The following is a 24,607-nucleotide window of genomic DNA, read 5'->3' on the forward strand; positions in this document are numbered from 1 at the left end:
GGGTAGGTCATGTCTCCAGAATGGAGGACCATCGCCTTCCCAAGATCGTGAGCTCTCCACTGGCCACCGTGACAGAGGTGCACCAAAGAAGAGGTACAAGGACTACCTAAAGAAATCTCTTGGTGCCTGCCACATTGTCCACAGCCAGTGATCTGATATCGCTTCAAACCGTGCATCTTGGCGCCTCACAGTTCGGCAGGCAGCAACCTCCTTTGAAGAAGACCGCAGAGCTCACCTCACTGACAAAAGACAAAAGAGGAAAAACCCAACACCCAACCCCAACCAACCAATTTTCCCCTGCAACTGCTGCAACCGTGTCTGCCTGTCCCGCATCGGACTTGTCAGCCACAAACGAGCCTGCAGCTGACATGGTCATTTACCCCTCCATAAATCTTCGTCTGCAAAGCCAAGCCAAAGAAGAAATGAAAGAAGAAAGAAGAAAAAGGATTATCATGTTTGAAGAGTCTGAAAGTTGAGATGAAATAATATGCATCAGAAGTTTTCTTTAAAAATTTCTTTGAACTATCTGAGCAATAAAGTCACTTAACCCACTACCCCAATCATCTACCAACTCTATCTGTGCTTTCAACTCTATTTTACTTCTTAGTTTTCCTTTGAATTTTTTATTTGCACTTAAATGCTGCAATTTCTTTGGCTACAGGTTCTCCTTGCTGGGCTCCCTTTTTCATTCTAATTATGGAATGAAAGAAACCTCTTCCACCTGAATGTACTTTTTTTAATTCTTAATTTATAGCTAGTTATTTACTTGGCAGCACAGAAATCATCCCCTATTGTGGTTTCCTGGTAACTTGCTTCAACATTCCTTAAAGATATTCTAATATTTTCCAACTAATTTGTATCTCTTCCAGTTCAGTGAAGCTACCTGTTTAGCAGCAGAGAGATGTGCCCAAGCTCAAAATTTGCATTGCTGTAATTCAGAACTGGAATTGATTGGTAAGTTTTTACTTTTGATCTGCATTTTGTTTAATTCTGACTGCTGATGCTCTAGCATAATAATCAATGTGCAGATAACCGTAAAGTAGGCAATTGTAATTATGCTCATCCAATGTAATTGCAGTGAAAAATCTGTCATCTGTCAAAGGGTTATGATGCACTTAGTGAATACAAGACCATATTATTTACATTTCTTTTTAAAAAAAAAAAACTGCTTTGTCCCTTTGGTTTGTTTTATTGATGATCCACACAATTTTTGGTACTGTCATTTCTATTCTATGTTCTTAATACATGGGTCAATGTGGTGGGGGTGGGGTGGGGGGGGGGTGAGAAATAGCTTTCTTTGAAGATGATGCTCTTCTCAGTTAAAAAATTTCCTGACTATAAAACTAAATTAAATAACAAACTTCTGCCAAAGAACCAAAGTATGTGTCAGGATCAATCAACCTCCTTTCCAAGTACGGGTCATTATAATATGCTATTTAGTCAGGCAACTCGACAAGGTGAAATACTAAGCATGCACTTTTTTTATTAATGAGTTAAACAAAGATAAATTTCTCTGTTGCTTGAAAAACATGGTTTTTCATTGTTATTGACTGTTTGAAGGTGTTATAAGAAATGTACTTTTGGAATTGTGCTACTTTGCCATAATCTGCATGCACTCTTCTTTGAGACCAATTTCAAACACTTGTCTGTTGAACTGTTAATCAAAAATCACAGCATGGCAAGCAATGCTTGTACAGTGCATTGATTGGAGCACTCAAGTTCTTTAAAAGGCAATATTAATTTTATCATCCTGTGCTTCTAGTCACTTTTTAAAAGACTGACTGACTTATTTTCCGACCACTTTGGGATTCCACTGCTTGTTAGTGAATGCCTCGAGCCTGAATGACCTCTCCAACTTTTAAATTGAGGATTAAAATTGAAACTGTCAACCCTAACATCCCACTGAGATGTAATTGCTGAATACAGTGCATTCCGTCCTTGGCAAAGAAAACAGAAACCACATTTTTTTTAACGTGGAAATCACAGAATATAGTTGAATTTATTGAAACATCCAATAAAGCTACAAATAAATTCTTTTGAAAAGATGTAATCTATCAATTATGCATGTTATCTCAGATTACATTTGTTTTCAATGCTGTTATTTTGGTTGATTTAGCAAGTGGAGATAAATGTATACAGCAATAATTACAACTTGTTATCCAATTACTTTATTAGTACAGGTACACAATCCTTTATCCGGACATCTAAAATCAGGAAAGCTCCAAAATCCAGCAAGTAGGGAGAGAGGCAGCAGCATGAGTCGGGTGGGTGAGGGTGGGGGGGGGGGGTTGGGGGAGACGGCAGGGCGACTGGAAGGGGGTTGGGGTGGATACGGCAGCACAATTTTGGTGGGCTTTCCAAAATCTGGAAAAATCCAAAATTTGGAACACACTGTTCCCCAAGGGTTCCAGATAAAGGATTGTGTACCTGTATTACTTAAACTAGTGCAATGAGCATTTGTCTGAGGGCCCTGTGTACATATTCAAATAGAACAATGTTCCAAAACATTTCAAGGTGGATTATAAAAGTGCTATCAATCAAATTTTGACCTTAAGAATCATGAGAAAATACTAAGATAGATGATAAATATTTTCAAAGAGCAATGTAATAGACATTTTCTAACAAATTCCCGAGTTTATGGATGAGGCAACTCCTGTCTGTTTGAAGTGGAATGATTAATTATAGGGATCCTCGTTTAGCCAAATTGGCAGAATAGATTTCTCCAAAGATAGGCTGGAAGCGAATGGATACAGAGGTAAAAACGTCAAGGGAAGGATTTGGGAAAAATAGTTTTAAATTTAAGCCAGCATTGGTCTTTGACCACAATAATGAATGGCTTTTCGATGAACTCCAAGGTCGCAGTCCCTGATCAGGAAAGAGATAGGCTAGCCGTTGAATCTCGAGGTAATGAGGGTAGGAGTGAGGATGATGGCAGCTGAGGTGCAGCATGGGGGATGGCAAATAATTCAATGGCAGGTCCAGGTTAAGATCAAGTTCTTTAAAGGAAACATGACAGTCTGTAGGTTCTGGATGTCTGGGCCAAAGTGGTGGGGAAACTCAAAGGGTTGAGCAGCATCTGTGGGAATGATGGAGGGGCCAAGGCAGTGAGGAATTGTCATTTCAGGTTAACACACTATCCTTTTTGAGTTGAATAATGTAGAAGTTGCAGAAAGTTTGGTTCCATTTTAGACAATTGGCAGAGAAAGGGATTGAGTTAGAGATTGAAAATTCAAGTTTGTGTGGCCTTGGTCCTCGAAAATTGTTTATGATTAGGAAAATAGTTGTCACATGTAAGTCGCTATGTCCACCTAATGGCACAAATTTTGTGTACAGAAAGCAACAAATGACAAGTTAAGGTGATGTTTTTCTCATTCTCAAAATGTTTCCCCATCCAAACTCTGGTGGAATTAAAGAATAGATTTCTGATTAAAATCACTCAAATATTTTAACAAATCTTAGGTTTTTTTATTTAAAGATAAAAGGACAAGTTAAATGAAATTGTGAAACTCAACAATTTTCTAAAGATTCCACCAGTCTTGCTGGTTTCTCCCATTTTTCAGATCTAAACATCTCCAGACATCCCTATTGCTTTTTTCAAACCCGTCTGTACTCTGTACTTAGATAATTACAAGACTTCAGCAATTACATGAATGCACTCCTCATAACCAGTCACCATAACATTCTTTTCCTGTGCATTTGCAACGGAGTTCAAGCTATGAAGATGCATGACAATAATAATATTAAGGATAATTTAGTGGTATGAAGTTGTGGTCCCATGATGAAAATCATTCATAAAATTTGTGTTTGTGGGACTGAAGGACATTTTACAGCACCAGTGATCAGGACCAGGGTTTGAATCCTATGCTGTCTATAAGGAGTTGATATGTTCTCCCTATGTCCACATTGGCTTTCCCCAGTTGCTCTGGTTTTCTCCCACCGTTTGAACCATACTTGGGTGCAAGTTAATTAGGTGGCATGGACTTGTGGGCCAAAATGGTCTGTTACTGTGCTGTATGTATTTAAAAAAAAAAAAATATATATATATATATTATTTTGGTTTTGGGGGGGAAAACCCATCAGGAATGCAGAATGAAGGAAGCTGGTCACTTCCAGCACAAGTACTGTTGATCACATGAGGTCTGCACATTGAGGCTCTGACAACCCACCAGTAATGTCATCAGATATCAGCTAACTAGCTGTCACTTAACTTTCCTGTGTCAGTGCAGATGGTTTTTTTTTTGTTTTGAAACACCTGAGTGTCAGAATATCTTCAAACTGCAGGCTTGCAATGTTATACTGCCAAATATTTCAATGTTTTTTGTTTTGGGTGTGAAGTGAGAAGATGGATCAAAGCTTATGGACAATGGTTTGTCTTGTTTGTGAATGTTATTGTTGGGAAAAGCCAAGTGAAATAAGTCCCAGTTTTGATGACCGGTCCCAGACCTGAAACAACATCTTATCTTCCTGCAAATGCTTTCTGACCTGCCAACTGTTCCTTCTATTTTCTGTTTTTACTTCAGATGTCCCACAAAGGTGTCTTCCTTAATTCTTTTTTGAACAATTAATCCTTTTCTTGACTTCTCACAAAATAAAGAAGTGGTTTTCTGATTGAGTTGTAATCATGTGAATTTCTAGTGATCATTGCAAGTGATTTCCTCAAATGGCTATTGATAAGAAATATGCAAACAAATACATTTTAATTTTACTATTTTTAAAAATTTTCTATCCATGTAATGATATATTGTTCAGAGCCAATACTTAAAACATGCAGTGATTACATGGTATTGATCCCTCTTGCCTGCCCTCCCCTCCCTCTTAACCCCCCCCACTATAAAAGTTATAATAGCAATAGAAACCATGTATAGTTTTTAAAAAGAATTATATAAAGAAAGAAAAGGTATTAATCTGGAATTCACAAAGGATTAGCTCATACACTGGAATATTAAACAACTTGAGGGAAGGAAATTGTTCTAGGTCTTAAGTGGTGTTAGGTCTGCTTTGTTCATGAATGAGTGAGACAAACACCAGGCTGAGTCGAAATCAGGGTTCTTTGTTCTTTATTACCGGATTGTAACACTTGCGACTAAACATGTTAGTCGGAGAATGCATTCTGCCGTTATCAGCAAAATGGTGATTTTTTATACCCTTGGATATGTGCTTAGAACATCATCATATCATTACTTGTCCAATGACTAAAACTGTTGCTATCCTTTCCCTGCTAGCTTCCTGCCTCTCAATCCATCAATGTCTCTCTTATCTTGTAAGTACAAGGATGCATTCACATCTTGTTACAGCCCTGTACATTCCCATCTCATGATGTTTTACCTTACAGTGGCCAGAAGCACATTTTTATATTTTTTAGCCCTAAACCTTGCATATATAGGCTCTAAATTAGTATGAAAGTTGAATATTTGTCTCTCAAATTGTATGTAATTTTCTCCAAAGGTATACAACTTTGTATTTCCAAATGCCATCTTTTCATACCCAAATGTGCATCTTTTTTTGAAAATTTTATTATTTGCATCTTTACAGAAAAAACTCAGTGAATAAAACATTAATGAAATATCCATAACCAATTATACAAAAAACTTATTTTTTCTCCCCAACCCTCCCACCCAAAAGTCAGAAAAAGAAAGGAAAACACCAACCATTTAACATACAATAATACCAGCATGTCCAATAATTAATTATTATTAAAATTACTGATTAAGAGGAGTGGATAAGGTAGAAGAGGTGGACAGAAAGTTATTCATAAAATCAATGTATTGTTTCCAAATACTGTTTTAAAAAAAAATATATTTTCAACTCTATTCCTTTTTTCAAAGGAATACAATTTTGCATCTCACTATACCATTTATTTAATAACACTTTCTTGTCATATTTCCACAATATTCCTATCTTTAAAAAAAATTCTTTATTTATCCAATTTCAATTTTGTATCCTTTTCATATATATCCCCAAGTAAAAATATTCTTGTATCTTTATCTTCATAATTTTTCCTAACAATAAACTCGGTTCATTCCAAAACCTTTCCACTTTTTCACAAGACCACACTGAAGGCAAAAAATTACCTATTTCTTTTGCACATTGGAAACACTTATTTGACTAATTAGAATCAAGTCCTTTTAACTTGTATGGAGTGTAATATAATTGATTAAGAAAATTGTATTGAGCCATTTGATATCTCACATTTACTGTATTCATAACACTTTCATGACATAATTTTGACCAAATCTCCTCCTGAATTTGTATATTTAAATCTTTCTCCCATTGCATTTTTGATTTGTATAAATCTTTTTTCTTTGTAGTCTCTTGTAATTTTATATATATGTTAGTAATAAATTTGTTAAGAACAAATGTATCTGTTATATCTTCAAATTGACTTTGTTTAGGGAGTCTCAAATCTGATCCCAGTCTCTTTTTCAAAATCATTTTTAATTGATAATATGCAAAAATTGTATTATGTATATTACATTTATCTTTTAATTGATGAAGATTTAAAAAACCTAAACTACAATCTTTTATTCACTGTATACCTTTACTATACTGATTGTCATAAAAAAATTATTCCCAAATGTGCATCTGATTTCCAAGTCATTGCATTATTTTTTGCTACAGAACAAGAAACCAATCCCAGGGCTGAGACCAAATTGCCTAGTTGTTCTTCTCTCCAACCAGGCAAAGAGAGGGAAAAAGAGCATGGAATCCCTTGGGCAGTGGTACAGTTAATGGAAAACATGCTGAAAAATACCCTGGAAGAATTCAGGTTTGTTAATCTCACGTAATGTACACACAAATGAGGGATTTATAAGGAGAAAGATTGGGTTCAATAAAATATTTCCTCATTCCAAGGGATTTAAAGTTTCCAGTTTTTTGGGAAATGAAATCTAGCAGATATTTGCACTTTGTCCTGGACTGGTTCCATCCAAGCAGACTACTTGATATGGCCTTTAAAGGTAACAAGTTGTGTATAGGCTACTGACACTGGGTGTTCGGCAACAATCAAATAGTGATGGTTGCTGAGAGTTCATTGGCTGCCATATAACTCTACAGGAATTATAGGCTTGGATAAGTTGCATCAAGAGTGGACGGCCCTTTCCAAAAGGGCATGTGTTGTGAATGAGGAATGTGCAGTGACCTACAGGCATTTTTGCAGGTGGGATCTGATGAGACATGGTGCAAGGGGAAAGTGGAGCTCAGCAGTCAAGTACAAGGCCCTTGCTGAATTGAGGCAGATCAACAGTTTGAAGCTGTTAATATTTTGTTGGATATTGAGAAAAGATTATAAAATCATAAGACGTAGGAGCAGAATTAGGCCATTCAGCCCTTTGGGACTGCTCTGCTATTCAAATCATGGCTGATGTATTGTTCTTCTCAACCCCATTGTCCTGCATTTTACCCATACAAATAAAGAACCTATCAATCTCCACTTTAAATATAGCCAGTAATCTGACCTCCACAGCATCATCTGTGGCAATGAATTCCAAAGATTCACCATCTGGCTTTTATTTTGAGGCTGTGCCTTCTGATCTTGGATTCTTCCATGGCAGGAAACCTCTTCTACACATTCACTCTATCCAGCTGATGGGATAATGAAGGCAAGGTCTGTGGTGAAATCTTGTGTTGTTGAATGGGAACTTGCCATCTCTAGAAAATCTTTTTGGCATAAGAATTGATGATAAGAAAGAATGCGTCTTGCATACAGATAAAGGTTATTGAGCATGTTCTACTCAAGTTCTGGATTTTGCATTGCTGACTAAAATCTGGACAAATGTCTGTTTTGCTGTTGCACAACAAATAAAGCATAATGGTATGGAGGTAGTGAAGAATATTGATGAAGAGAACCAAAAGAGCCCACGACAACATTGAGGAGCTGTTCAGCTGACTAGAAAATAGCTCAGGTTTGCATATCCTGGAGGAAATGGGGAGAAGGTAAATATTTGCACCTGGTGCTGGGAGGTATTTTGAATAGCCCAAGTGAAGAGCCTTTCTGAAGGCTTTCTCAGAGTAATGGGTGTGTTCACAAGTCTCCCTGACTCTGGAAAAGTAATCCGGAACTGAATGGGTTGCCACAGTTTGTGTAGGAGTTAGTGCAATACTATTTACAGTGCCAGTGAAAACACAAAAATGCTAGAGGGACTCAGCAGGTCTCACTGTGTTGATAGGAAGTCCAGAGCCTGATTGTTTGTTCGTGCGAGTGACTGGGATTTGATTCTGCCCTAATCTGCAAGGTGTTGTAAGTTCTCCCTGTGACCTCATGGGTTTCCTCTGAGTGCCTGAGTTTTTACCCAAATATCCAAAGATGTACAGGGTGAGGTTAATTGGTCAAATGGATTCAAAAGTCCTATAATCACAAAATAGCATGACTGAACCAATTTTGGGGCAATTACTCTTGTGTACAAGTCAAGTGAGGAACTGAAGGCTCATCACTGTGTACTGTAGTATCACTCAAATTGGGAGCAGACAAAATGGTGGCCAGGCTGAGTCTGCAGAGCATTTGGGGAAGGGCCTGGTGTCAACCAGATGGCTATTTATAAAATTTCTAAGCCTTCTGAATCAAACACAAATTAATTTGGATCTGTCAAAAAAAAGTTGCGATGTTGAAGATGTTCAATCGTTCTAGCTGTGCTGCGTTAAACTGACGTTGGCTGATGTGGACAAAGGATCTTCTGAGTGTGCAAAGGTGGATTATAAATGATCATGAAAGAGTTCATAGGCAGGGAAATAATTGAGAAATGCACTGTTAGAGGAGATAATTGATGTCTTCAAAAGGAACAGCAGGAAAGAGGAAATGACTGCTATCTGTAGGAAACGTAATTTCATTGGAATGCAGGATGATATGCAGGTAAAGATACAGAGACAAAAGTGGAGACTTGTGATTGAATTCATTGCAACTTAGAATCTCATTGTAATTGCTGTCATAGTTAAGAGATTAAGTTGTATGTGACCAATTTGGTGTTAATACCGTAGCAAAGTATTCTATACTAAGCTACCAAAGATGTCAATGTACATGCTGTGGAATTGCTGTACACGTTGTCGACTTGATGTATTCGTTGGGAAGCCAATGTGGATGCTGTGGAGTCTAGTACAAGACTGACTGCTCCAGGCTTGCATTACTTCTGTCACATGGACCAGAAGTGACGTCATCAGCCTAAATAAAAACCTGTGTTGGATGCAGGTCAATTTTCCACAGCGTGTCTGCCATTTTGGGAGCTGGTTTGCTTGCTGGTAAGTGGGTTGCCATAATACGATAGATTTGTAATGTGTAATATAGTATATTCATAGATAAAATGATAAACGTGTTGAAGCAACAATTGCAGCATGGGATTCAAGACATGGTGCATTTGAAGCCTTTCTGGAGAATGATCCATTGCAATTAACTATGCTTGAATGGATATTTCAGATGTGAGATAGACATCCCACTGAAGAGTTTGAAGATGAGAAGGTCAAAAGACTGAGTGAATTTAAGTTGTGTATACAGTAGTTAGTGTGGATGTTGATTTTGAAGGTAAAGCAGTGCTAGCAGTATGACTTATGATGCATTCTTGTTCCAGACTCTTAGCTCAAAGTACTGTCTCTGATAAAGTTTGTCATCCTGATGGCCTACCTCCTCATGTGCCTAATAAAGTATTAATACTGAAGAGCCTACATAGACTTTGCAGCTGCAAATTCTGAGCTGTTTTTTCCACAATTGATCACGTTTACCTTTTCACCAATTCCATCCTCTCTCTGCACCTTTGATGCTTTGCTCATTTGCACACAAGTCCCCTGGCGTTTACCTGTCCTTCATTAGAATGTGTATGATCAATCTACTTAAGAATTTCCATCGAGCTCAGTTTGTATTCTGATTATTTCTTGCATATCAACAGTGAGTTGCAACATCGAGAAATTGTTGGACTTCAGCTGGCCATGATCCAGGAATTTCAAAATCAACAGGTATGCTGATAATTCTTGTTCTTTGAAATGGTAGTGGGCTGATAATTTGCTGCCATTATTTGGTTAGATATCCAGGCACATTGTCTTCTGTATTTGTTTGTGATGGGATGAAGGGATTCATTCCGATAAAGTGAAGGTGCAGTAAAAGCAAGACCTGTTTCAGCTAATTGTTGGAGTTTTGGGTTGTCTTGACTATGTTGGCAGTATTTGTGCATTCCTTGTCTGACATTGCAGATTAAGACTGTTTGTTACCTTTCATTATTGCTCCTGGGATCATCTCACCAGGTCCACATAAGCACTGGATCTAGCCTGTAGAATGAGTGGAAGAGAATGGGTATATAGGAACTGAATCCTGTTTTGTAATGCTTTGATATCTTTGTAGTAGGCACACTATGTATCAAGCCTGAACTATATCTTCACATTAAAACAGTAAAAGTTACTTTGTCATGTGTTAGATCATCGTTGAATGATCTGGATGTTATCGTGGTTCTTTCAATTTCAAAATGGTTAGTTGATTTGAAAATATTGTAGGTAGCTTGCCAGCTGTTCAAAGTGGATCAATTTATTTCCCCTCACCATTCACTTAGGTGTGCATAAGGTCTCGTTGGCTTTCTTTTGGATAGTAGATGTGAAGAATAATGTATCTTTTAAGGAATTTGAATACTTCGAAATGCCTATCAAATTTGTATCAAAATTGTCATTGAAAGAGTTTCCATGCAAAGCTTCCAAATTGTTCAGAGCTTTGGACAAAAGATGAATCCTGCTAAATCTGTGTTGATGCAGAATGGTGAGGTTATGAACATTTACCATTGGTATAGCACTTGCTTGTGTGCGTTTTATGCAGAAACATGAATGTGTGAGAACTTGTCTGGTAGTTTCTTTCTAAAGACAATAAAAGCCAAGGGCTGCATCATTCAGAACTGTGGAATATTTTAGTATTGTGATCTTGGCAAAAAAATCGACTAGCTTTGCAAATTTAATTTTAAAAATTGAGTTTTATTTCCTCAAATTAATTGAGAGGGACTGAAGTTTACTTTTTCTATTTTGCACTGTTCTTTACATCTCCCCTTTTCAATATCATTTCAATTTTCTTTCACAATATCTATGATTTTAAATTTCACTTTTTGTCAACACTTCCTGGCATCCATTCTACTTGGCTTGCTTGAGATTCTTTGTACTTTGTTAAATGATTCTTTTTAGATTTCCCTGTAATCAGCGAGTTGGACAGAAGTGATTGAGATCACTAGACAAGATCAGATGGGGCGTTAGGAAATGCATTTATTCACAGTGAATGATGAAAATTATTCTTTCACTGCAGAGCTCAACATTTAATCCATTAGTTTTACAAGAACTATAGTGCAATCTTTCTGGAATTAAACCAGTGTTTAATGATTGATTTGGTGCTCCCTTGAATTCTGTGCATCTTGGACAATCTAATTGGAATATTCAAAATGATGATGATGAAATCTGTTGGTATTTCCTCCAATAGAGGAATTTTAAAGGCTGCCTACAGGACTGTTAAGGGGGTCAGTTTATAAAACTGATCAATTTATTTAAGTTGAGAAGAGATGTTATACACAAAAATAGATGATGTAAAAGTTGATGTAAAATCTTAATTGATAAAATATTCCTAGTCAGTCCCTTTTCCACGAGCACCTTGTCCCAGAAATTAACCGGGAATTTACTTGAGGCAGGGTCCAGTGGAAAACCAACACTGTCTGAATGCCAGCATCAAATGACATCATTTCATGCTGGGGATTAACCACCTCAACCCCTACTCCAATCCTTGGTGTTTGCTGACATCAGTGTGCTGATAAAACCAGTGGAAAAGGGACAGCAGAAAGTCGCCCATTATCGCCACATGCTACTCGAAAGAAGAAACACACATAGTGTAGTCAGGTTAAGCTCTGAATTTTATTAGAGCTCAGGCCCGACTTTTATACTTGCATTGTTCCTGCCATGGCCCCCCTTGGCTGACATCACAACATGCATAACTAAAGATGGTTTCCTGCATATGGGTACTTTCCTGCATAACAATTCTCCTCTTCCTTGTGTGTTGTCCCTGTTTGTTGGCTGTGCAGAAAGGTCAGCGCCGCTTTTGGGTTGCTGGCCTTTAAGCTGCCCTTGCCGTTCACCCACTGGTTTTCTTGTTGGGGCCAGTGCCGCTGCACGGGCTGTTGCCCTTTGGTTGTGCTCACTGCTCAGAGCACCGGCTCGATCATCGCAGTGGCGGGCCACCACACCGTTTCCATTTGAAGGTAGAACCCTCCAATCCCTGGGGATGAGTGTGTTCAGTGGAAAAGCAATTAGTGTTCCAGTTAAAGGTGACCCAGTGGAAACAGCGCAAGGGGCTTTGTATCCCGGGACACTGCACAGCCAATTAACTGAAATGCCAATGGAAAAGCGGCTGTTCATTGGCATTCTGAATAAGATATTCTTAAATCTGGCAAGATGATACAAATGTCCTTCAATTCAAACAAGATTCTTGTCTTACCACAGGGCTAACACATTGAATATATATTTTAATAAAGATTTTGCATACAGGAACGATTGCATTATTTAAATTTTTTAAAAGTACATTTAAATTTATAAATTTAGGGCTAGGACCTTCAATATATTTCAAAGATCTTTCATGCAGGAACAATTGCATTATTTGAAATGACTAACACTATATTGCACCAAGATATAATTTCATTGGATTAAAAAAAATACTATCTTTATGGATCCTCTTGGTTGTTGCAAATATGATTTCCATTTCAAAAAACCTCTGGAAATTGGCTCGGTGTTTTACACCACTTCTTTTCTGTTCTTGGTGCAATAACCTATCTTTGGTAACCTGATCCTAATCCTGGCCTCAATTGCTGAGTTTGTGAAGTTTGCGTGTTCTCCATGTAATTCTTTGATGTTTTCCACTGGGTGATTTGGTTTCCTTCTGCATTCTTAAAATGTGTGCATTGGTAGGCTAATTGGCTGCTGAGAATTGTCCTGAGAGGGCAAGTGAGTGGTGGAGCTGATGGAAATATGGGGTTGGTGTAAATTGGTGCTTGATGGTCAGTGCAGATTCAATTTGCGCAGATGCCTGTTTCCATGTAATATGACTGACCTTCACAGTAGAGTCCACTCAATTGCCTCTCCTAAGTTCAACCACTTGCCCTCTTGCTGCACTTTTTAGGTTTTCTAATAAAGGAATCAAAAACGACACAAGCCCTTTTCAAATCATCGTAGAGTTGTTCAGCTTGAAAACCAGCCATTTAGCCCATGTTGACCTTCACTACCAATCCATCGTCATCCTGTTGGTCTGTGTTCAGTCTATGTTCTGATGTGCATTGTCAATTTAACTGCCAGTCTAAATGTTTCTTAAACATAATAATTATATCTGACACTACCACCTCTCTTGTTAGTAAATTCCAGACAGCTTTGTTTTTCACTTCATAAACTTAAACAATGTTCCCTTGTTTTTGATACCTTTAACCACAGGAAAATAAAGATTTTGACTTTCTACACCTGTTATGATATGTACTTTTAGGTCACCCATCAGTGTTCATCATTCCAAGGAAAATGGATCCATTTTATCCAATCTCATCATGTAACTGAAGTCCTCTGGTCCAGGCAAAATCCTGGTGCATCTCTCCACTCTCCCCAGCACAAGCACATCCTTCCAAGTGTGACAACCAGAACTCAGTGTGGTCCAGTCATTGTGTTACGTTGCCACATGATGCCCCAGATTTTGTATTGTCCCAGATTCATGAAAGCAAGCATGCCTGATGCATATTTCAATACCCCTTCTACCTTTGTACCTACTTACAGGGTAACCAGGGATTGAATTGCAAAGCCCCTCTGTTCTTCAGTCCCCTATCATTCACTGTAAATTTTGTGGCAAAGCAAACATATCTTGTATTAGTCGGGATTAAATTCCATGTGCCAACTTTTGGAAAATTCTCTGAGCATTAACGATGTGCTGAAGCTTGAGAATGACCTCTCATTTGATGGGACTGATATGTATGCAAAATCCCCAGGTTCTTTGTTTTTCTATCATTTCAGTATTATTTGAAATAAAAGCCATTTCTTAGAATGATATTTGTATGCAGTGAGCTGCTGTGACACTTTATTCTACCAATCATGGTGATTGAATAGACTGACTTCAGTGGAGAGTCTTTGGAATGTTGAGTGATAATCCAGAGTACCATTTACTTATTTTCAGATTGCAGTTGGTGAAGTTATACTTAAGCACTTAGTAGCCAGAGAAGAATTGATAATGGAAAATAAGGCTTTGAAAGAAGAAAATCAAAAGCTGAACATTTTTCTCTGATTGTGTGTTTAAAATTGAGAAAATGTGCCAAAGACTGCAAGCCTCAATATTCTGGAGATGCCTAATCTTCAGTTGTTATATTGGTTTTCTTTCGAGCACATTTGGGTGTTCTCTGTTTAAATTTTTTTTTTGAAATGGAACCCTTTCATAATTAAATTACAGAAATGATACAATGCAACAATTGAGCTGTGGATTTCACAGCTGGTGATGAGACTCATTTCCTTCCTTAAATAATTTGAAGTGACAGTCCAACCAATTCAGAACAATTTGAACCAGTGTGGAGAAGGTGGGTCTAACTCAACATTTTATTTGAGAAAACAAATTGGCATAATTTTTGCTGAAAAATCTGGCTCCCTTGATTCACTGGTTGATGTGAGTGAACAGTATGACGCTAATACCTCTGGAATTAGTGCCTTCATTTGCAATGCCTTTTGTTTGAATTATTTTTCAAAGGGCTGCTTTCAACAAAGACCTTGACTGCACTGCCAGTTGAATGCACCTTTCTCATGCACTGAGTCATATTAGAGAATGGCAGAGTTTAAACAATGGAAGGCAACATATTGTAGGTCTCCTGACAATGAATGTCAAAATACAATTAATCTGTCAGTGAATCCTACTGGCTAAAAATTCTGGCTGTTTTTTTATTTTGATGCATTACGAACAGACAAGAAAAATTGACATTTTGTATGTTACCATGAAGTTGGAGAATGGTCAAAAAGTGAGGTTGTCATCATTTGACAAATGGGCACATTCTTAGAAAAACTCATGTAGTTTAAAACTGTAGGATTACTACCAGATATTTTAATGCAGTATTTCTGCATGGGAAACCTCTTTAAGACCATCAATATCCATCTAGTTATGTGCTCCTAGCATTTGAATATACATATTTGATTGACAAACTAATATTCTTCTGGTATCTGTATAATACTTCATGCTTTCTATGGGCAAGCAAAGCTTTCATAAAAATGTAAATTTGAATTCTTGAAACTGACATTCAACTTCTGTTTTCTCAATGTACATTTATATTATTCTTTGCCTTGATGCACAGTTCATGTGCTCTTCAATTGAATTCTGTATTTGCAGATAAATAATGAATAAAACTAATGTATGCACAATTTTTTAAAGGTTTCTACTTTGCTACAATCCTGCCTCTTTTTAAAAAAACGTTTTCTGCACAATAACTGCTTAGCTAAAATGATTTTTTAATTGTTGATTTTTAAAAAATAATCCAATTTGATAATCTTTCTATTCATGTTAACATTATACCTGAAAAGCTATTATTATTCATAATATGAAGGTGGTTGCACCTTTCACCTTGTGTATATAGTCTCGAGATTCCCTGTCTTGAGGAAAAGATAGACTGGTTACCTTGTCTCTGGCTCTTATGGTTTTATAATCATCAACGAGATTATGTTGCCCTCCTTCATCATGCAGGAAAGACCCAGTTTCTTCAGCCCTTCCTTGCAATTCAAGCCCACCAGTCCCAGTATCATTCCTGCAAATCTTTTCGGCACCCTTTTGCAGCTTTATTCCATCTTTCATGTATCTGGGTGAACAGAACTGAATACAATACTCCAAGTGCAGAATTCCAAATGTCTTATAACTGTACACGACTTCTGCTCCTGTGTCCTGACTTTAAGGCACATGTGCTAACACCACGTTCACCACTCTGCAGTTTCCTGTGCCCACCCCTTTCTCCACCCCTTCCTGGACCCCAACTCTGCTACCCGTCATGCCACAGGGTCCTATCGTTCACCATGAAGGTCCTTCCCTAGTTTACTCTATTAAAATGGAACATCTCTCACTTGTCAGATTTAAATTGTATCTGGCATACTTTGGCTTACTCTTCCAATTTATCTAGATCCTGATGTAATCTTTGGAAACTTTCTTCGCTGTCCACTCTACTGTCAATTGCTAACCATGCTAAGTTATCATCCATATTGTTTATGGATGATAAACAGTAGCCCCAGCACCAATTCCTATGCAGCACCATTGGACACTCACATCCAATCTGACTACCACTACCACTGTACCACTTTCTGGATCTTTATTCCAATAATATAATCTGTGAAGTTCATTTACAATTAAATAGAATTCATTAAGCATAACAAAGTGCTTAACACCATAACTAACATAAGTGGAGGAGAAAATGGGAGTGCCACCACTGGTATGGATCTGGGAGTGTGGAGGCACGGCACTGTTCTGAAGGGGTCAACTGTCTGATCCTAATGCCAGAGGCCCTGTACAGGCCTGTTAATGGATCCAATGATGTTTTAAACTAAAATCCTGAAACCGTGGGCCTGTGCCCAAGGCAGCGCTGCATGTGCTCGGCAGTGGCCTTGAGAGGTTGTAGACTCCAGGAAGCAGTGGATTGGTGCAGGGCGCCAGAAATCGAGATAATACTTCTAATTGAGAAGAAGCAGAGCAGACACTGTGTAGGATGGTGATCACTATTGCAGACCAGCGAGGGGCTCGGTGGCTGAAGGTCCCACACAGACAATGGACAACTTGTGGTTTGAGGGGCACCTGCAGGCTGCTGGAGACTTGCTTGTGGGAACCAGGTATTGGAGCCAGAATTTGAGGGGATGCTGAGGGTGGGAATAACTTCCAAAGGGCCTTGAGCACTGAAGGCTCTCAAATTGTATTAGAGGTTTGGATCTGGAGCTGGGGCTGCAGATAGCTTCATCAGGATTCTGTGCAGCTGCAGGAGTGCTGGAGGTGAATCCATGGACACAGTGACTAGGAAGGGATTTTTCTTTTTGTCTGTGCTGTAAGAGGTGTGGGCGACACTAATGGTGACTCTTTGTCTACTTAATAGTAGACAAAGGAAATTTTGTGTAATATCACATGACAGTAAAGGAATCTTGAACATTTGATTGAATTAGAGTTTGAGTTATGTTGCAGAGGATCAGTCCCTTTGATCTACTGAGTATACTGAATATCCATCACCTATTAACCCTTATTCCATCAACTTCTCCCTGTTCTTTCCCCACTATCCTGCATTACTGGCAAGATTCTCTAATGCACTCAAGTGAATGCACAGTGGCCAATTCACGTACCAACCAGCACATCTTTGTGATGTGGGGAGAAACTGGAATTTGAAGTTGATCTTTATCCTGCATCTGCGAAATGATAAACTTGTTGGTAGTATCTCCCAGCATCTCATCTAAATTTTACGCCTGTGGCAATATCTTTTATAACTGACGTTTGATTCCCATCTCTGCATAATGCACCCTGCAAAGTTTGAGCAGTCTCAATAAAATTGCCTCCGAGTCTAATTTCTAATTCTTTCATGAAAATGACAGTGATTCCTTGGCCTTGATAGCATGAAGGTGTAGTAAGTATCTTTAGTTTGTTGCTCTTTGCGCATGGGTAAGCAAAATCGGGCACAGCAACTCCAAAGTGGCATTGAAGCGAAGGTTTCATGGTTTTGCATTTCTCAAATCATGGAGAGTTCACTCTTTCTGAGTATTTTGTCACCTTAATGGGTACTTTAATAATTATTTCTGCTGTTGATTGCAAATAATTGACACTGAAGAACATGTTGACTCTATTTAAATGTTTTTGGTTGGGAAAATTGAATGTTCCTTTTTTTAATAAAGTGAAACCATTAAATGTGATTTTTTTTTTAACCTTGGAAGGAAACGTACTTATGATGCATATAAAATCATAAAGATTTTTTTAAAAAACCTAAGAATTATGTTAACTAAGTCCAGTGTTTGAAATACCAGAATAATCATATCCAAAGTCAGGGACAATAATTTTATTCATAATTTGTCTGGTGTTCAGACTGCATTGCTCCATTCTCAGGCTAATCATGAATACAGTTTGCTTTCTTAATTAAATATATTCTTTGGCGGTTCCTTTCGATCAAGGATTACTTACCTCCATTGCAGTTTTGTGTGGTCTGAGATGACTAATAAGGCCAATGTGGGAATTTTAGATTCTTCCATGTATAGGGCAGAAGGCTGGTTACTTGCTGATAATAAGGTGCCAGTGGTACAAAAAGAAAGTTGTTTAAAATTATCATTTGTCTGAGCACTAATTATAATTGAGCATTTATTCGAAGGACAAAGTGGAAGTTATTGCACACAACTTGATATTGTTTGCAGGGCACTGAAGTTGGTGTACTAAAAGTTGGTTGGGTGGGGGGGGGAAAGAGGAAATGCTAGATCAGTAGTTCTCAATCTTTTTCCACTTTCGCCACTTTAAGTCATCCCTATGCCATTGGTGCTCTGTGATTAGTAAGGGATTGCTTGAAGGTAGTATGTGAGTGGGAAGTGAAGGTTGAGAATCACTGCTCTAGACCAAATTGTTACTGAAATGTTTTGCATGAGAAAAATTGTCATTGGCCCATTTCCTTTGGGGTTGTGAAACCATGCATGCAATGAGTCAAATAGGTATGATTACAACAGTGGTTCTCTCTTCTTTGGCTTGGCTTCACAGACGAAGATTTATGGAGGGGTATGTCCACGTCTGCTGCAGGCTCGTTGGTGACTGACAAGTCCAATGCGGTACAGTCAGGCACGGTTGCAGCGGTTGAAAGGGAAAATTGGTTGGTTGGGTGTTGGGTTTTTCCTCTTTTGTCAGTGAGGTGGGCTCTGCGGTCTTCAAAGGAGGTTGCTGCCCGCTGAACTGTGAGGCGCCAAGATGCACGGTTGGAGGCGATATCAGTCCACTGGCCGTGGTCAATGTGGCAGGCACCAAGAGATTTCTTTTAAGCAGTCCTTGTACCTCCTCTTCGGTGCACCTCTGTCTCAGTGGCCAGTGGAGAGCTCGCCATATAACACGATCTTGGGAAGGCGATGGTCCTCCATTCTGGAGACATGACCCACCCAGCGCAGTTGGGTCTTCAGCAGCATGGATTCGATGCTTGTGGACTCTGCCAGCTCGAGTACTTCGATGCTGGTGATGAAGTCATTCCAGTGAATGTTGAGGATGGAGCGGAGACAGCGCTGATGGAAGCGTTCTAGGAGCCGTAGGTGATGCCGGTAGTGGACCATGATTCTGAGCCGAACAGGAGCGTGGGTATGACAACGGCTCTGTACACACTGATCTTTGTGTGTTTCTTTAGGTGGTTGTTTTTCCAGACTCTGTGTAGTCTTCCAAAGGTGCTATTTGTGTTGTCTATCTCTTTGTTGATCCTTGCATCAGATGAAATGGTGCAGCTGAGGTAGGTAAACTGGTTGACCGTTTTGAGTTCTGTGTGCCCGATGGAAAAGTGGGGGGGCTGGTGGGGAGCTGGCCAGTTTTCTTGAGGCTGACTTCCAGGCCAAACGTTAACAGTGGTTAATACCTTACTAATCACGAGCACCTATGGCATAGAGAAAACTTAAAGTGGTACGTGAGTGAGTGGAAAGAAAGAGGTTGAGAACCACTGCTAGATCTTGCCTGATTCATTATTGAAGTGGATATGAAGTAAATTAAGAATTTAGGAAGGTGACTTTTCTCCAATCATTTAGAAAAACAAGTCCTTTATCGAGAAGCATTGTTGATAAAGTGGTGTAAATAGTTCTGAAAAGGTATTTTGAATGAATGTTGTGTGTACGTTCTGAATGACTTGCTGTGCTGCATTGAACTAATTTTTCAGTTTTTGGAATGGATCTACATATTGGCCAAACCATATTGGTATGACAAGCTCCTTTTAAGGGTTTTATTGAAATAAGTTGTTTAAATGGTTATCAGGTTTTTTTTTCCAGATAAATTATCTTATTTACACAGCTTGTAACCTGGTATTACAAACTGCAACTTCTGTATATCTAATCATAGAATGGACTCGCTTTTTCAATAAGATGATAAATTGTTGCTTTGATATGTTTAAATTGATGGAAAGTGTTAACTCTGCACATTAAGATTTTTCTGAGTTGTCTTGTTTTCTGAGTTCCTGTTGTCCTGCAGAGTCTCCAGCTTGTAACATTAACTTTTTTTTCATTCCACAGAGGCTCTTGGCCACTATTTTCTGTTTGTTTATTGTAAGATTCCAGTCTACAAATATTGTGCTAATTTTGGACCTGATAAGCAAGTTGTAGTTTAACTTCAAAATATAGGTTCACAATAAATTGGTCAAGGTTGACCTCATAGTCTCATTCCATAGATCAAGTTGCTACCTTTTAATATTGCTTGTATTTGATTGCAGTTAATTGAGCAACTATTTGGTGACCTGTAATACTTGCAATGTCTCCACATTTAGAATTTAGAAAGTTCTTCGACATTTCTTACCCACTCATGCGCACTAATATATCTAAGGCAGACTATCTCAATGAATGGAACAGTTTTGCATATCTCTTGTATCTCAAGTTCTTTTGTATCTAGAAACACCTTTTCAATCATTTTATATTTGTCAGTTGACATCCCTTTTATACTTTGTCCCTTTTTGTACTCAAATTTTTTTCGTGCATTGTGATTCCATTTTAGAAATGGTTTTTTTCCTTGAGCCTGCTCTGTTTCGGAGCTAGCAGCCAATCACAGTATCTGTTTGAACAGGAATCTTAATCAGAACTATATAGTTGTGTACTCTTGAAAAACATACTACTTTTTTTAAAAAGGGGTACATTTTTCTTTTGCAGGGAAGGCAACTTGGTCTTTACATAATGGGCAATTGAGATCACTAAAATTGGCCTTGAAATTATTTATGCCTCAAAATTCCAGTGAGCCGAAATAGGTCCTCTGGAAGAATACATTAATAGGTTAATAATAACAGTTTAATGGAGAATCCCAAAAGGAATGAAGTGTCTGTTGCAATTCATCCTCTAGATTTTACATATGCAGGTGTTTGTACCCTGCAAACCATTGCAGGACACATTCTGTGATAAGCTTGAACTACTGCTAGAAGGATATTCTCTCTGAAAGACTTATTTTGGTTTGCCCAAAACTTCCTGGGGTTCTAAGCATGGAGCTGTGAACAATTGAATGTTGCAGATTTTCACATTCCAAGGACCAGGATGAAATTCTGAGGGATGCACTTTGTACAACCATAGTCTGTGTTACAGAGCCCTTTAGCCAATGTACAGTTGGAGACAAGAATATGTGGGGGAAATAATTTAGGACTTTTTCCTCATAGAATTTATCTGGAAGAAAAGGAATCATGTCATGCAGGTAGGTAAATCTTGGAACCCAATAGAATATGGTGAATGATGATGTATTTCTTATACATTTTCAAAAGTTGGTAAGTACAATTTGTAGGAAAATCCAACACTTAGCACATCCTGGAATCACAAGGGACTCTGTGCAATTTTCAGGACTGATAAGAGCAGATAATTTCTGGCAGTTCCCTTGGTAACCAGCAGCGGCATCCAGTACAATTTGGTTCAATATAATGACAATTCGATTTCAATGACTTTTGGTTTACTTAAGTATTGGCTTGGACACCTGGAATTGTTTTCCAACTCTTCTGGGGGTTGGGTGCGTGAAAAAAGTTACAATATTTCTCCATCCTCAATCTCCCAGAAGAGGTTGAAGAAATTTTTTTTTCCACTTGCATCCAGCATAAAGATTGGAATGGGCTGTGGTGTAACACCTTGTCCTTCAGTTGTTGGTGCTTCTGCCAACTAACACAAAATAGCTGCTTTTGTTCTTTTGTCATGCGTATAGCTCAGTGTGGTCAAAAGTCAGGTAGCTATAACATCCAATCATCTACTTCGAGTGCTTAACTGAGATGTCAATGAAAGATTAAAGGTTGAAATATTAGAATGTGAAAACATTCACATGAAATGGGGCAAATTAATAATAAAGAGAGATTAATGGATTTGAATTTGCAAAGTGATGAAGGTTGGAAACTAAACATCACAGATTCTTTGAGAAGAGGTAATTAAATAAGACAATGGATGGGAGTAGTTTGTCCTGATAAAGAATTGGCTGCAGGCAGTAGGGAGAAATTATTGGGGGGGGGGGGGGAGAGAAACAATTTGTATAATATTTCCACATGTCCAGGAGGCAAAAAAAAAGGCAGAAAGCGTGGAGTGGTAGGGAACATAGAGGCTTGCGTACATTCTTTGTGATATCTTCTTTTCTTTGGCTTGGCTTCGCGGACGAAGATTTATGGAGGGGGTAAAAAGTCCACATCAGCTGCAGGCTCGTTTGTGGCTGACAAGTCCGATGCGGGACAGGCAGACACGATTGCAGCGGTTGCAGGGGAAAATTGGTTGGTTGGGGTTGGGTGTTGGGTTTTTCCTCCTTTGCCTTTTGTCAGTGAGGTGGGCTCTGCGGTCTTCTTCAAAGGAGGTTGCTGCCCGCCAAACTGTGAGGCGCCAAGATGCACGGTTTGAGGCGTTATCAGCCCACTGGCGGTGGTCAATGTGGCAGGCACCAAGAGATTTCTTTAGGCAGTCCTTGTACCTTTTCTTTGGTGCACCTCTGTCACGGTGGCCAGTGGAGAGCTCGCCATATAACACGATCTTGGGAAGGCGATGGTCCTCCATTCTGGAGACGTGACCCATCCAGCGCAGCTGGATCTTCAGCAGCGTGGACTCGATGCTGTCGACCTCTGCCATCTTGAGTACTTCGACGTTAGGGATGTAAGCGCTCCAATGGATGTTGAGGATGGAGCGGAGACAACGCTGGTGGAAGCGTTCTAGGAGCCGTAGGTGGTGCCGGTAGAAGACCCATGATTCGGAGCCGAACAGGAGTGTGGGTATGACAACGGCTCTGTATACGCTTATCTTTGTGAGGTTTTTCAGTTGGTTGTTTTTCCAGACTCTTTTGTGTAGTCTTCCAAAGGCGCTATTTGCCTTGGCGAGTCGGTTGTCTATCTCATTGTCGATCCTTGCATCTGATGAAATGGTGCAGCCGAGATAGGTAAACTGGTTGACTGTTTTGAGTTTTGTGTGCCCGATGGAGATGTGGGGGGGCTGGTAGTCATGGTGGGGAGCTGGCTGATGGAGGACCTCAGTTTTCTTCAGGCTGACTTCCAGGCCAAACATTTTGGCAGTTTCCGCAAAGCAGGACGTCAAGCGCTGAAGAGCTGGCTCTGAATGGGCAACTAAAGCGGCATCGTCTGCAAAGAGTAGTTCACGGACAAGTTTCTCTTGTGTCTTGGTGTGAGCTTGCAGGCGCCTCAGATTGAAGAGACTGCCATCCGTGCGGTACCGGATGTAAACAGCGTCTTCATTGTTGGGGTCTTTCATGGCTTGGTTCAGCATCATGCTGAAGAAGATTGAAAAGAGGGTTGGTGCCAGAACACAGCCTTGCTTCACGCCATTGTTAATGGAGAAGGGTTCAGAGAGCTCATTGCTGTATCTGACCCGACCTTGTTGGTTTTCGTTTCAGTTGGATAATCATGTTGAGGAACTTTGGGGGGCATCCAAGGCGCTCTAGTATTTGCCAAAGCCCTTTCCTGCTCACGGTGTCGAAGGCTTTGGTGAGGTCAACAAAGGTGATGTAGAGTCCTTTGTTTTGTTCTCTGCACTTTTCTTGGAGCTGTCTGAGGGCAAAGACCATGTCAGTAGTTCCTCTGTTTGCGCGAAAGCCGCACTGTGATTCTGGGAGAATATTCTCGGCGACACTAGGTATTATTCTATTTAGTAGAATCCTAGCGAAGATTTTGCCTGCAATGGAGAGCAACGTGATTCCCTTGTAGTTTGAGCAGTCTGATTTCTCGCCTTTGTTTTTGTACAGGGTGATGATGGTGGCATCACGAAGATCCTGAGGCAGTTTACCTTGGTCCCAACAAAGCTTGAAAAACTCATGCAGTTTGGCGTGCAGAGTTTTGCCGCCAGCCTTCCAGACTTCTGGGGGGATTCCATCCATACCTGCTGCTTTGCCACTTTTCAGTTGTTCGATTGCCTTATATGTCTCATCCAGGGTGGGAACCTCATCCAGCTCTAGCCTTAGGGGCTGTTGAAGGAACTGGAGCAGGGCGGAATCTTGGACTGAGCGGTTGGCACTGAAAAGAGATTGGAAGTGTTCTGACCATCGGTTGAGGATGGAGATCTTGTCGCTGAGGAGGACTTTGCCGTCTGAGCTGCGCAGCGGGCTTTGGACTTGGGGTGAGGGGCCGTACACAGCCTTTAGAGCCTCGTAGAAACCCCTGAAGTCGCCAATGTCCGCGCTGTGCTGGGTTCGTTTGGCGAGGCTAGTCCACCACTCATTTTGGATCTCCCGGAGTTTGCGCTGAAGATGGCTGCATGCACGACGGAAGGCTTGTTTCTTCTCTGGACAGGACGGCTTTGTAAGGTGAGCCTGGTGGGCAGCTCGCTTCTTTGCCAGCAGCTCCTGGATTTCCTGGCTGTTTTCGTCAAACCAGTCCTTGTTTTTCCTGGAGGAGAAGCCCAGTACCTCTTCAGTGGATTGCAGTATGGTAGTCTTCAACTGATCCCAGAGGGTTTCAGGGGACGGGTCCGTGAGGCGGGTTGTATCGTCGAGTTT

At 39.6% G+C, this 24,607-nt stretch overlaps 1 long non-coding RNA gene across 1 annotated transcript; it reads left to right on the plus strand.

Moving 5' to 3' along the window:
- Nucleotides 1-871: 871 nt before the first annotated feature.
- Nucleotides 872-9,936, plus strand: LOC138762640 (uncharacterized). The gene is made up of 3 exons (XR_011357006.1): nucleotides 872-954; nucleotides 6,619-6,766; nucleotides 9,870-9,936. It is a non-coding gene; the product is annotated as an uncharacterized lncRNA (long non-coding RNA).
- The last annotated feature ends 14,671 nt before the right edge of the window (nucleotides 9,937-24,607 follow it).

The sequence above is a fragment of the Narcine bancroftii genome, chromosome 5, assembly GCF_036971445.1.
Source record: "Narcine bancroftii isolate sNarBan1 chromosome 5, sNarBan1.hap1, whole genome shotgun sequence".
Classification (NCBI taxonomy): Eukaryota; Metazoa; Chordata; class Chondrichthyes; order Torpediniformes; family Narcinidae; genus Narcine; species Narcine bancroftii.